The 14,466-nt window shown below is 40.3% G+C and overlaps 1 long non-coding RNA gene across 1 annotated transcript; it reads left to right on the forward strand.

Annotated features, from left to right (window-relative positions):
* Positions 1-522: 522 nt before the first annotated feature.
* LOC109197537 (uncharacterized) lies at positions 523-2,291 on the forward strand. Its single transcript, XR_002058594.2, has 3 exons — positions 523-558; positions 758-1,031; positions 2,133-2,291. It is a non-coding gene; the product is annotated as an uncharacterized LOC109197537 (long non-coding RNA).
* The last annotated feature ends 12,175 nt before the right edge of the window (positions 2,292-14,466 follow it).

A 14,466-nucleotide genomic window follows, 5' to 3' on the forward strand; every position in this document is an offset into this window, starting at 1 on the left:
AGGCACCAGACGAATGCAATCAAACGATGAGTTTATTAACACAGGAGAGGCAACATCTGCATATGTCGTTCTCTGACAAAAATTCATCAAAAACTGGTTTTATATCATAGAACATTAACGCCCACACATATACGTCAATACAAGTCAAAAATACATAGTTGACAGACATGAGCACATCTTATACATTTTAATAACTATAAACAGTCATATAACTTCTCTTTTCTATAACACCTGCCTTTTAAGGTAATAAACTTCAAGCTTCGGGATCGTTAAAAGCTAATAATTGACCCTCGTCACCAATCACTAAGTAAACTGAATTGGCGCAGGTCTCAAAAAGAGAGCAGAAGACACTTAGGCCTTCGCTCAGGCCTGCCACTAAATTAATAAGTGTATTGTAAGCATGCATGCAATTAACCTGCTATGTTCTCATCTTCCTTCAACATGTATCACCTGGACACTCTCACCAGTGAAGCTTAAAACCCTCTTGGATAGAACATCAACTCTAAACAAGCACAGTTATGCATTGTGTATAGAATGAACTCAACCTGTGAATAAAAGGTCAATGTAATGACAAACATATTCAATGCATTATGAACCCCATAAGAAATATTACTGATAAAATAATACTGTAGAACCTGTCATTAATGCATTTATCATAAGGCAGATTATATGGTTACAGTAAAAGAATCTCTGAATCCTAACACCTGGAACAAATATTCTTTCTAATTTCTAGTAATTACATGTCTCTTTTGTGTAGGAACTGCTGTGTTATGTAGGAACAGCAGCAATATCCAATTATCTGGAAAAGGAAAATTCCTTTCAGATCTGCAGGATGCAGTGAGGACCCAAACGTACATCACACAAGAAGACCAGAATGTGTTAACAGAAAGTGAACCATTTGAGCCTGAACTGAATGGAACAAAAAAGAAAATCTGGAAAATGTGGACTCTACAAGAGTCCAAGACCAAAAGACCTGGTCTGTCAGACCACAGGGCAGGACTAACAGGTTGACATCTGCAGCTGAGACAAAGGTACTCTTGGGGCTAGCTGCTGTGATGGAGTTGATGTGACAACTCTGGTGGCTTGGCTGGGGGACAGAGACCCTTGGCTGGCTTAGCTAGATTGCAGTGATGGAGACCTGTGGCTTAGGCGGAACAGGACCAGATGACACAGAGACCCCAGGGTCAGGGGGAACAGTACCAGACAGTGCAGAGATCCTGACCTTTAGATGAATTTGACCTTTGGAGATCCAGACTCAGACGCTGGTGAAGCAAAGACCTCCTCAGGCTCAGGTCTTTCATGTGACTTAGGGACTGCAGGAAACCCTGATGCCAGCAAAGGAGCTGCAAAGGGCTCACAGCTGACTCTAATTGCTCCGGCTGGGCTAGGGCAGGGCTCATACCTAGTACTGGTTGTTTCGGCTGGAGCAGCGCAGTGTGCTCAGCTGCCTACATTGGAGACCAGAGATAGGGAGTAACGCATTAAAAGTAAAGTGTTACTGTAATATGATTACTTTTTTTCAAGTAACAAGTAAAGTGAGGAATTAATATTGCAAAAAAAGTAATTCGATTACTGTTACTTTCCCATAAGCATCCTGCATTACTGCATTACTAAACCGTGATTTTGTTTGTGAGAGAATGACGTACGAGCGTGTGATATTGTTGCGAAATCGATCAAATGAAGAGCAGAGAAACAAACCACGGAGGCCCCAGAAAGGTGCAATCAAACGATGAGTTTATTACACACAGAAGAAGAGATATCAGCACATATCTCCCCTATATCTCCTACAAAAATACACTGGACGCTGATTTTATAGCATTTGGGGATCACGCCCCTACATACGTCAAATACATTGTTTTCAGTCAATGGTACATCTTGTACATCTTTAATGGCTATAAACAGACATAACTTCTCTTTTCTATAACACCTGCCTTTTAAGGTAATAAACTTCAAGCTTCAGGGTCTCTAAGGGCTAATTATTGACCCTCGTCATCAATCACCAAGTAGACTAAAATGCAACAGGTTACAAAAGAAGCAAAATACACTTGGGCCTTCGCTCAGGCCTGTCACTAGATTTATGTGTATTGTAAGTATGCATGCAGTCAACCTTCTATGTTCTCCTCTTCCCTCAGCATGTATCACCTGGACCGTCGCCAGTGAAGCTTAAGACCCTTTTGGATGGAACATCAACTCCAAATAAGCACAAATATGCAATGTATATAGATTGATCATAACTAAACCTGTAAATAGAAAAGGTCAATGTGATGACACACATCTTCAATACAATATGAACCCTGTAAGAAATATTACTAATAGAATAATGCTGTAAAATATGTTATTAATGCAATTATAATAATGCAGGTTATATGGCAGCAATAAAAGAATTTCTGAATCTCCACATTCCCTCTTTTGACATTCCAACAAGGAATGTCACCATACCTCGTGTTGTATCACTCCCTGCCCCACTCTATGGGTTCTAAGTCCATCATGTAGATGGACTCCCTCCGTCCGGGGTTCGCAACCCTCACCATTACCTTTACCAACAATCCTCTGACACAAGGAATGATACAACACCCACCGATGACCAGTAGTCCTAAAAGTGTAGCCAGGGAAAACATCACCGACATAGCCAAACCTTTCCATTGTCCAAACACAGATGTCATCCAGGACTCCAGCGGGTTTTTGATACCTGAGTGATCATGCATGGTTTTAGACAAAGTTTTCAGGCCCTCCAGAGCTCGGGTTACTGAGCCATCTGGGGCAGTATTATTGGGGATAAAGGTGCAGCACATGTCTCCGAACATGGCACACATGCCTCCTTTCTCCGCCAACAACATGTCAAGGGCCATTCGATTTTGCACTCCCATCAGTGAACTCGGACCCAGTTGTTCTGCAAACCCTTCCATGGCGTCCCTGATAAGGTTAGAGAGTCTCAGCAAGTTGTAATGAACATAGTTAATGCGATCAACATTCTTATTAGGCGTTACCCAAAGGAATATACTTTCAAATCCTGAAGCTATCGGGTCTGCCAGCTTGTACTCGTTTGGAACTCCCCTGGGCACTCCTATGGAGTCTATCCAAGTTGATGAGTTCAGGCGAGGATCGTAAGCATGTGTACCCTGGGTCCCTCTTTTGGCCAAAATATATCTCTTACGTCTGGCGGCTAAGGTACGAGTGTTATGTTGTGGAATGGTCTTTACCTGGTTTCCAATAAGTATGAGTGGAGCTCCCAGTCGCACCATTGCACATGTCCCTACGCTTCCCAGAGGAACACGAGCCAAAAGAGTACTTTCCCCACAATAATAATACAACCCACTTCTTGCCCATGTACCAATTAATGTACTTGGGTCGCTTACATTATTGGTGGTTCTTCCCGTGAGTGTGACAGCACACCAAGTTGGGTCGATCTCTCCCACCTCTCCATCTGTGCCACTCCCACGTGGCCAAGCCCATGTGCCTCGGTTATCTTCTGTCTGGCCAGTTTGTCGGTTAAGACCGGTCGTCCATCGGCTCCTCTCCAGAGACCACCCTCTTTCCAGGCTCCTTTGCTCTGCCACACCTCTTTCTCCTCCAAAGAAGCTTCCTCTTGGGCCTGTCTGGCTTCCTCCAACATATTGATGCCTGCCTCCTCTTCAGCAGTTACCTGCACCATTTGTTGTCGTCCTTTGTAGCCTGCTACTTCCTTTGCAGCTTCCACTTTCTGATTTCCTTTTGCAACCATGGAGTTTGCCTGAGAGTGTCCTTTACATTTAATAATGCTCACCTCGCTTGGGTCATGCAGGGCCCTTTCCAGTTCCTCCATTTCCTTCCTATGGCAAATAGGAGCATTTGTTGCAGTTCTGAACCCTGCTCTCTTCCACTGCGGGAGTTCCACGTGGGCTGCTCCAAAGGCATAGGCTGAATCAGTATAAATGTTCACTCTTTTGTCTTTGGCCAGTCTCAAGGCCCGACTCAATGCAATTACTTCTGCTCTCTGAGCAGACTGTTGTCCTTCAATTCTTCCTGCTTCTTTTACTTCAAATTCACTTCCTTGTTTACAGACTATGGCATCGCCTGCTTTCAATCCTTCTTCATCATGATGACAGCAGCCATCTGTGAACCAGTCCTCAGCTCCAGAAATAGGTTCTGCTTTTAAGTCTTCCCTGACTTTCCCTTCAACTTCTGCTTTCTTAACACAATCATGGGGTTCTCCTGATCCCATTAAATCTGCCATATTGATTCCTTCATGTGTAAATGTCAGATTTGGAGCATCTAGAACTTTACTCAATCTCTGTTGTGCTAATGATGTCATAGTAAACGCTTGCGAGTTCACATATGCCACCACACTGTGTGTAGTCAGAACTTTTAATGGGTGTTCTCTCACTACATGTGTTGTTTTCTGTATTATTTTGGCAACCCCTGCTGCATGCTGTGTGCATGTAGGATGCCTTGCTTCTGTTGGGCTCAACCTTATGCTGATAAACATAAGTACCTGTCTTCCTCCCTCTTTTTTCTGAAACAACACACCATTTATTATTCCGTGTGTTTCAGAAATCTCCAAGTAAAATGGCTCATCATAATTGGGTGTAGCCAGATGAGAGACTCTTGACAAGTCTTGTTTTAATGAAATGAACGCGGCTTCAGTGTCAAGCATCCATGGCAATTCAGCCTTAAGGTTTCGAATGCCCACCTGTTTGATCAAACAGGTGATATTCAAATTCCAAAGTTTAAGTGTTGTTCTCAATAAATTGCATGCTCAAAAAAATGTTTTGTCTCACTCCCATTTCTTTTGGTTGCATTGTGAAGCTCTACTTGGAACCTTGTTAAGATCCATCCATGCAAAATATGACTTTTTGCCATTTTTCAAGTGGTTTTAAACTTTTGATCAGGACCGTATTGCAGAGATTGCTGACCTTGTTTTATCTTTTCTTGTTCCAGTTTTTGTCATCATAGTTCTGTATATGAGAGAGTTTGTGGTGGCTCATGCCATGCGCTCTCATGTTACAGCTGTCACACTTCTCCGTTCACTGAATCAATACAATAAAATACAATACAATACAATTTTATTTATATAGCACATTTAAAAACCCGAAGGCACACCAAAGTGCTTCACAGTAATATGGAGAGTCAACATAAGTCAATAACAGGGTACAAATCGAGCACTAGCACAGACAGGATAGAGGCACTAACAGACCAGGAGAGTTAGATAAATACAAAATCTGCTAAGACAAAAACAGCAGTAAAATTAATAAAAAATAATAAATTTAATAAAATCTAATAAAAAGATTTAAAAGTTTAAAATTTTAAAGATTTAAAAGGGTATTAACTGGTCAGGAAAGCCAAGTCAAATAGATATGCTTTTAATCTTGATTTAAAGGATTGGATAGAGTCCAAGGCTCGAATAGAAGCGGGGAGGCTATTCCAAAGGTTGGGTGCAGCTGAAGCAAAGGCACGATCGCCTCTGCTCTTCAGTCTAAACTTAGGTTGGGCCAGGAGTAATTGACCTGATGATCTTAATGTACGACAAGGAGTGTACAAATTGAGGTCAGTGAGGTAGCTGGGCGCAATGTTATTCAGGATTTTAAAAGTGAGTAGCAAGATTTTAAACTCAATACGATATTTGATTGGTAACCAGTGGAGATCAACAAGAGCCGGAGTAATAGGGTCAAATTTTCTAGTTCCAGTAAGAAGACGAGCCGCAGCATTCTGAACGAGTTGCAGCCTTCGAAGAGAGAAGGCTTGGAGACCACAGTAGAGAGAATTACAATAATCTAACCTGGAGGTCACAAAAGCGTGGATAAGTTTTTCATCAAACAAATCTGAGCTCCAAACAGCAGGATACATGGGATTCTTATTGTTGTTCACATGCTACTGTCTATTGTGTGTCTTTTTTTGTGAAAGATGTGGTCAGTAATTGATAATATATATTAATCTTTGTTTTTTATTTGAACTTTTGTCTAAATCCATTGATTTGTGATTTTTGCTTGTTATGTGTTTTCATAGTGTTACGGTGTGAAGATTCATGTGCTTTTGTGCTGAGGAGATTTGTTTCCTGTTCTCATACTGATCAACCTATAAGGAGCTCAGTCTGAGTAGAGTTTCTTTTTTCCTCCTCCACTGCCCCTTTGTGTTGTACATTTCATTGTTTTTCTTTATGCTACCTGTTCTGACCTGCCTCCCTAATGTGAGGTTTGTGCAATGTTTGTACGGTTGGAAGGGGTCCAGTTTCACTGCAGGCAACTGCAAGTGACAAATAAAGGCTTCATCATCATCATCATTATCATCATCATCATCATCATGAACTGGGGGCTAACTGGGTGGCCAGTGACAGAGAAGTTTGATAGCTTTGTAGAGGACCACTGATGGTTGACGAGATGCAACTTCCCAAGATCCAGCCAGCAGCAAAGCCTTTCAGGGGACCAACCAGGAGCCCAGTGATGAAATTGTTCAAGTGGCCAAGTCAGTGGAAACCACTGGTGTCCGAATCATGTGATTCTTCCTCTACAGAAAATAATCCCTATGACACCTACAACAGAACCATTATGAAATGGAGATTAAAAATCTATAAAGATCAGAGAATGACAGTAAAATATCATAAATTACGAGAATATGAATTTAAATATGAAGATGATAATGTAAGCATAAAACAAACTAAGAACCAAGTAGTAAATACTAAATAAACTGGAAGGCCTCAAAACTCTGAGTCCAAGATCCAGGATCATAATAATAATATAACAATAATCATGGATAACAGATTAAATTAAAACTATTAACCAACTGTGAAAGCGACAGTAAGTATGAAAAAGTGCCACTGTGATAGGTTGTGTTGAGAGAAAGAGGAGGGACATCATATTTTAAAGAGATTGGTGAGAAGAGAAAGAAAAATTAGCTTTATAAGAAAAAGTTTTGATTCAAGAGCTGCTGCCTGATGATGGAGATAGAGAAAGGAGCCGAGCTCTGTTTTCCGCAACTCCTCAACAGTTCCTGCAGGAAGCCGACACTTCACTGGTCCAGAGCTTTGCTCCTGAACATTGTGCTGTCCTGCATCTCTCTGATCACTGCAGCTCTAAACCTTCTTGTCATCATCTCAGTCTCTTACTTCAGGTAATGACTTTTTTAACTGCAGGTAAGTATTGGTACTTTATTTAATTATCTAACAGGGTCAGTACATCTTAACACTGTATATAGGACTTAGCTACAGCTACTTTTGAGAGTGTGTCCCTAAGACAGAGTACATTAAAACAAATATATGATGACAGGAGACCCAATTCAATGATCACAGATGTGCTTTTAAGTCATAATTTTGCCTTTGGATTGAAAAACTATATTATCTGGTAATGTTTTTATTTCTGGTGGTAAAGTGTTCTAAACCTGGCGGCCTTTAACTGTAAAAGAGGACAAACCAAATCAGTTTCTACATTTTGGCAGCTTAAAATCCCATAGTAGCATTCTAGCAATTACATTTAAAAGTCAACTTTAATAAAGAAACTTTTATGAAATTCTCAAAGCTTAACATTAGTTAACACAAGTTTTATATATATAAAAACTGATTGACGTTAAGTTTTTTATGTACAAAGACTGAATCATGCCTACTTTAACATTTTAACTGAAAACCTTTTGAAATGCTTTTTTTTTCTGTTTCCATCCAGGCAGCTCCACACGCCTAGCAACATTGTCCTACTCTCTCTGGCTGTTTCAGACTTTCTAATTGGTCTCCTCAAGATGCCATTTGAAATCATTAGAAACACAGGCTGCTGGGTACTTGGTGATCTTATGTGTTCTGTTTATATTTTTCTGACCATCAGTCTTCTCTGTGCTTCAATACTTAACATAGTGCTAATATCAATTGACCGTTATGTGGCTATTTGTGACCCTCTGCACTATCCCACCAGACTGACGGTGGCAAGAGTCAAACTCAGTGTTTGTCTGTGTTGGTTTTATTCTGCTTTCTACAGCAGTCTTTATGCAAAGAATGTCCTGATTGAACCAGGCAGGTATAATTTCTGCTTTGGAGAGTGTGTGTTTTTCAGCAGTAATATTGCTGTTGTTGTTGACCTTGTTTTATTCTTTATTGTTCCAGTTTCTGTCATCATAGTTCTGTATATGAGAGTATTTGTGGTGGCTGTGTCTCAGGCTCGTGCCATGCGCTCTCATGTTACATCTGTCACACTTCAGCGTTCAGCAAATCAAGCAAACAAATCTGAGCTGAAAGCAGCCAGGACTCTTGGGGTTCTTGTAGTTGTGTTTCTGGCAACCTTTTGTCCATTCTACTGCTACTCTCTTGTTGAGGAAAATGCTCTCAATGACCCATCGACATCTACTTTGATCACAGTTTTTTACTTATCTAACTCTTGTCTAAACCCTTTGATCTATGCCTTGTTTCACCCGTGGTTTAGAAATGCTGTTAAACTCATCATCACTTTGCAGATCTTCAAGTGTGACACAAGTGAGGCCAACATACTGTAAAAAGATAAAGAAACTCAATACACTAAGAATTTAAATAAATAAATACACACATCTAAGAATGGAAATGGAAAAAAATAGAAATTTGACTTTGTCACACATGAGGAAATTTAATGTGAAAAATGGGTCACTCTCAGGAGCTCAGTGATGTAAATGAGTGATACAGGGTTAGCAATGTTGCTTTGGGTTTCAACCCAGACTGAGGCCTTTCTCTGTGGACTTTCCATGTTCTCTGCTTGTCCAGGTATTCTGGCTTCCACCCACAGTCCATAGAAATGCATGTGGTTAAGTTAATGGGCGAGTCTAAATTGATTGTAGATGTACATGGTTGTCTGTCTCTACCTGTTGGCCTTTAACAGACTGTTCACCTGCCCAGAGTCCCCAGAATCCTGAATTGAAATGACTTTGAATTATGGCTGTTTTTAGTGGTAGATAAACAATATTACCTGTGACTGTAGTATATATTTGAAGATGAAAATTGCGACTAAAATTTACCTGTGATGTGGCATGTATTGAGCACACTCTGTTAGGACCATATAACATAAATAAACCGCGTTACTTGTTTAAAAAAAATTGTTATATATAAAGTAATATCTCACCTGAATTAAAAGTATTTACTTGTATTTATTCTAAGAGACATTATTGTGCCTTTTGCATGCTCAGTGCAATAACAATAGATACAGGTGCAAAAGCAGAAACAGTGTGTGTAGAATGACAGAACAGCAGAAATAAACTGAAATGAATATATTATAATAAACAAGAGATAAAGATAAGAATAATAGTATAAAATATAAAGAAATATAAATATCCGTATGTTCAGTATTGCAAATAGGCAGAAAATGGCAAAAACTAATAACCATATTAACGCTATTGACAAGTGTGGTAAGTGATAACAGAGAATAAATTACAAGTGAAACTGTACTACTTCTTCTATTACTACTAATAATACATCCCATCTGTTAAGGAACAGGTGGAACTGTGTAAGTGTATAGTATTATAAAATGTGGATGTACATATGTAAATTTACAAATGTCAGAACATGGAGGTGTCTAACAGTCTAATAGCCAGAGTTAGAAAGGATCTCCTGTATCACTCAGTCCTGTGCCTTGAGACAATGAGCCTTTTGCTCTATTTGTGGTGGCTAATCATGGAGAAATCCATGAGGTCAGATAGATTCTCCCACCGCATGTTTGGGAGTTTAAAATTCCATTTGAACCAGCCTTCTTGATATGTTTGTTGAGATGTCCTTCCACTGGAACTGTAGTTCCTGAAACTGAGCCCAACTCCTGAAAAACAACCCAGCACCATTAGCCCCTCCCAATTTAACACTTGGCACAATGCAGTCAGCATTGCATTTAGTAATGAGGACATTTTACCACCGGACTTGTTGCACAGGTGCTATACTATCGCAGTACCACACTGGAATTCACTGGGCTCCTGAGAATGACCCATTCTTTCACAAATGTTTGTAGCAGTCTGTGTGTCTATGTGCTTGATTTTATACACCTTAGCCATGGACGTGATGGAACACCTAAATTCAATTATTTGGATGGTTGAGTGAATACTTTTGGCAGTATATAGTATCTTTAGTTGTCAACCACTTCAACCGTGACTCAACCTCTATAATTATTTCCTTGTACTTAGTGATGTTAAGCTGTAGATAGTTAAGCTCACACCACTCTATAAAGATACCCATCCTCCTGTATCCATCCCATCAGTGATGCAGCCATAATAATAGTCATTTGAAGTCTCTGTAGGTGGCATGACTCTGATCTGTGTCCTAAGTCTAAAGTATAGAGGGTGAAGAGAAGGAGTGATGACCTGTGCTATCCAGTGTGCTGTCTGAACAGCAGCTCTTCAGCCAGACATGGTTAGTTGGTGGTTGACCTACTGCACCTTCTGTAATTCAGGTAATGAGTCTTTCCATGTCTTTGATTTTATTCTCCATTACTGATTGTCCAATGGTATTAAACCCACTGGAAAAGTCTAGCCACATGACCCACCCAGTGTTTCCTGTCATTTCCAAATCGGAATATGTCTGATACAGCAAGTAGATGATGCCATCAACACCACTCAATCTGACATTGATATATTAACTGCATGGGGTCCAGCCAAGGATCCACCAGAAGATTCAGATGATTCAGGATTAGTCTCTTTAGTGTCTTCGACATGTTTGAATTTAGAGCAACTGGAAGTAGTTATGTGATATTTTTTGGTAACAAGAACAAGACAGGGCATTTTCAAAAGTGTCAGGACCCTCTGCAATTTCAGACTTACGTTTAAAATCAGATATAGAACCTATATATAGCTGATTGCTACAACTGTTGATGTTGTGGGTGTGTAAATATACACATGAGGTGATCAGGGGAAATGGCCACAAATGGGGAAACAGTTGACACAGACACATCATAATGAGACCACAGGGGAAGTGTAAACTAAGCACATAGAACATGGAAACAAGACTTTCAAACTAAACGGGAAAGATGATGGGACACAGACGTGACCAGAACTTCACAAAATGAACCATGCAGATATAAAACATGACAGATAAAACACACTCAACAACAAGGGGAACTTTAACACAGGGGAAGATGGCATCAAGTAGTCTAAATGAACAAAGAACTACAACTAGGCAGTCTAGGAGCTAAAGACTAAATGAGCTAAAACATAAACAATGAATATCAAAATACAATTAAACACAAAAACACTGGGTCACACGACCCAGGACCGTGACAGTGGGACTGTTGAAATTTTAAAAAAAGAAACAAAATAAGATGCAGACTAAGAGACATGGGCTTGATACAGAGGCCTGGGGGAAGAAACAGACATGGAAACAAGAGGGACTGAGGAGACAAAGGGATGAAACACAAAGACGGAAACATGGGAACAGTTAAGGAGGACGAGACACAGAGGGAGAGACATAGCAGACATGACTGGAGGAACAGATAAAGAAACTCAAAACATTAGGGAAACCAAAACTCAAACTGTCAATGGAAAATTGTACTTAGTAGTCAGTATAAGCTTTTAATGATATAAGTTTGCATATGATAGAATACTGTATGTTGACCTTTTGATGACTTAGACTGTTGTCCACTACAAGACTGTTTTATAAATTCTTTCTCACAGCGATAATAGCTGAACAAGCAGGAAGAGGAGAGCTGGACACTCTTATCTGACGCTCCCTAACGAGAAGAGAGGCCGCGTCTTTCTGTATCCCACAACACACATGCATACACCTGAACCACTCTTATCTTCACTCCCTACGCACTAACTTTCCTCTGCCTATGAATAGACGTATTCACTGTTGTATTATTTTTGTATATAAATAAAGACAAGTGCAAGAACAGAGCGCGCATCACAGGGCCCCCACTCTGGTGTGAGCGTTCTGTGACCGCCCTTGTATACAAGTGAAAGCCACAGCGTCTGTGTGTGTTTCTACCCTTAGACTCTTAGCTGAAGAAGTGTCTTTAGAATAAATCTCTTGACACAAACTTAAAACATCTTAATAAAGCAAGAGTCTTCAATCAGAAAGAACCCTCAAAAAGCTGGGTCAAAGACCCAAAACCATGACATTTGTGTTGCTGTATGGGACAGTAGCCTAAGATTTATATTTTAATTATGTAATTATGTGACCATTTTATGGAGTAATGAGACAGTAATATAATGAGTAGTGCAAAAAAAAGTTTTTATCTGCTGAGTAATAAAGATATGTACCGCATAACTTTTAACATAAGTAATGAGCAAGGTCAGGGGCTGATCTACAGGGGTGGCATGTGCCACCCTAAAATAATCTCTTGCTACCCCTAGTGCCACTCTAGTTTCGCTTATCACAATGTTGTTTATTAAAATAAGATAGCATTAACACTTTGAGCCCAGCTACAATTAACAGTGAATATAAATTCTAAAACTGAATATAATGCAAAATGTAACTGTCCCTCAACCAGTAAAGAATGGTTCAGTCCATAGAGCAGATCAGCTTTATTTCTTGTTGTCAGTAGCAACAGATGCCTATGATTGCACCAGTGCACATTTTGAAACCCCGTTGGGTGCTTTCAGATTTCAACACAGGTGGTTGATTGTTACACTTTGGAAATGGAGTAAAGGGGAGTGTTATTAACCCTCTGGGGTCAATTGACATGCCTACGCCTCCAAATCACATAACTGATTTAAAATGACATAGTGACAAGCTGCAGCCACACTGAGTCTTTCAATGTGTTGAAAGTTTGGAATTCAAAATATAGGCCAGTTTTAATTTCATTAATAGGCCACTAAAATCAGACTTATGATTAAAAAACTACATACTAAAACTACATATGCACATTTCATGCAGCATAGGTCAGTCTGCCTTTTTTAAGGACAGCGCATACCAAAAAAAGATCGAAACCCCACCCCTTTCCTATTGGTGGAAAAGTGTACCGTATTGACAAATAGAAACATTATATGGACGCACAATGGCATCTACTGTCTGGAAATGTTGTCCATTTTTGTAGTCTTCCCTTACCATCCCTCCCCAAAGGTTCTCAATTGGATTTAGACCAGGGCGCAGGGTAGTCCAAAAGAAGAAGTCCCTTGTCCTGCAAGCACTGTAGCATTGTCCTGTTGAAAAACCCAGTCTTTACCACACAGACGAGGGCCCTCAGTCATGAGGGATGCTCTCTACAACATCTGGACATAGCCGGCGGCTGTTTGATGCCCTTGCACCTCCTGAAGCTCCATTGTTCCACTGAAGGAAAAAGCGCCCCAGACCATTATGGCACCCCTTCCACTGTTGTGCACAGAAAACATCTCAGGTGGGATCTGCTTGTCATGCCAGTAACGTTGGAAACCATCAGGACCCTCGAGGTTAAATTTTTTCTCATCAGAGAATAAAACTTTCTTCCACCTTTCAGTGTCCCATGTTTGGTGCTCTCTTTCAAAGTTCAAATGGTCAGTACTATGGCGTTCAAAGAGACGAGGCCTTTGACGACACTTTTTGTTTTTGAAGCTCTTCAGTGTTAGATGCCGTCTGAATGTTATGGGACTGCAGTTGGCACCAGTAACTGCCTTAATTTGGGTCGAGGATCGTCCAGTATCTTGACAGACAACCAATTGGATCCTCCGTCTTAGTGCTGGTGAAATGTTTTTGGGTCTTCCACTTGACTTTTTTTGGTTCCATAACCCTCAGGTTCATTTAAGCAATTCCAAATGACTGTCTTACTGCATCCCACCTCAGCAGCAATGGCGTGCTGCGAAAGACCCTGCTTATGCAGTTCAACAACCCGACCACATTCAAAAAGGGAAAGTTTTTTTTACCTTTGCCATCAGAACGCCATGACAGTGTGACTACCTGACAGAAAATTACAATGAATCCACATTTTTGCACAGATTTGGCCCTTTTAAGGCATTTGGCAAGTTTTTTTTGGAGGCATGTAGTTCTAAACTTTTACTCAGCTGCAAAAAGCTTGTTTAGTTTGAGCATTGTATTCAATAAATTGCATGCTCAAAAAATGTCTTGTCTCACTCCCATTCCTTCTTTTTGCGTGTTGAAGCTCTACTTGGAAGCTTGTTAAGATTGAAACATGCAAAATATGATTTTTTTTTTTTTTTTGCCCTTTTTCAAGTGGTCTTAAACTTTTGATTGGGGCTGTACCAAACAAGGCAAGGGAAAAAGAAAATATCGGAGGCATACAAAGGTAAAATCAAAAGTAGCCAAAAAATGGCCAATTATACCTTGGACCCCAGAGAGTTAACCCAATAAATCACGAGACGTTAGGCTTACATTTTTTGGTGAAAAATTTGTTCATGACAATGCAGATTTCTGGCAGTCGAAACCTCTTTCGCGTGTCCCAGACAGACACCGGCTCCGCACAGTCCCAGACTGTGGCTTTATCCCACACAGTGATAAAGAATTACTGTTTGTCACCCCTGGTGACGAGACAGGCTCAGCACAGTCCCAGACTGTGACTTTAACCTCCTTTCGGCGGGGAAAGCATCCTTAAAAACTCAATGCCCCTTAAAAACCCTCCTTAAGAACCCTCCTTAAAA

The sequence above is a fragment of the Oreochromis niloticus genome, linkage group LG16 (genome assembly GCF_001858045.2).
Source record: "Oreochromis niloticus isolate F11D_XX linkage group LG16, O_niloticus_UMD_NMBU, whole genome shotgun sequence".
NCBI classification, from domain to species: domain Eukaryota; kingdom Metazoa; phylum Chordata; class Actinopteri; order Cichliformes; family Cichlidae; genus Oreochromis; species Oreochromis niloticus.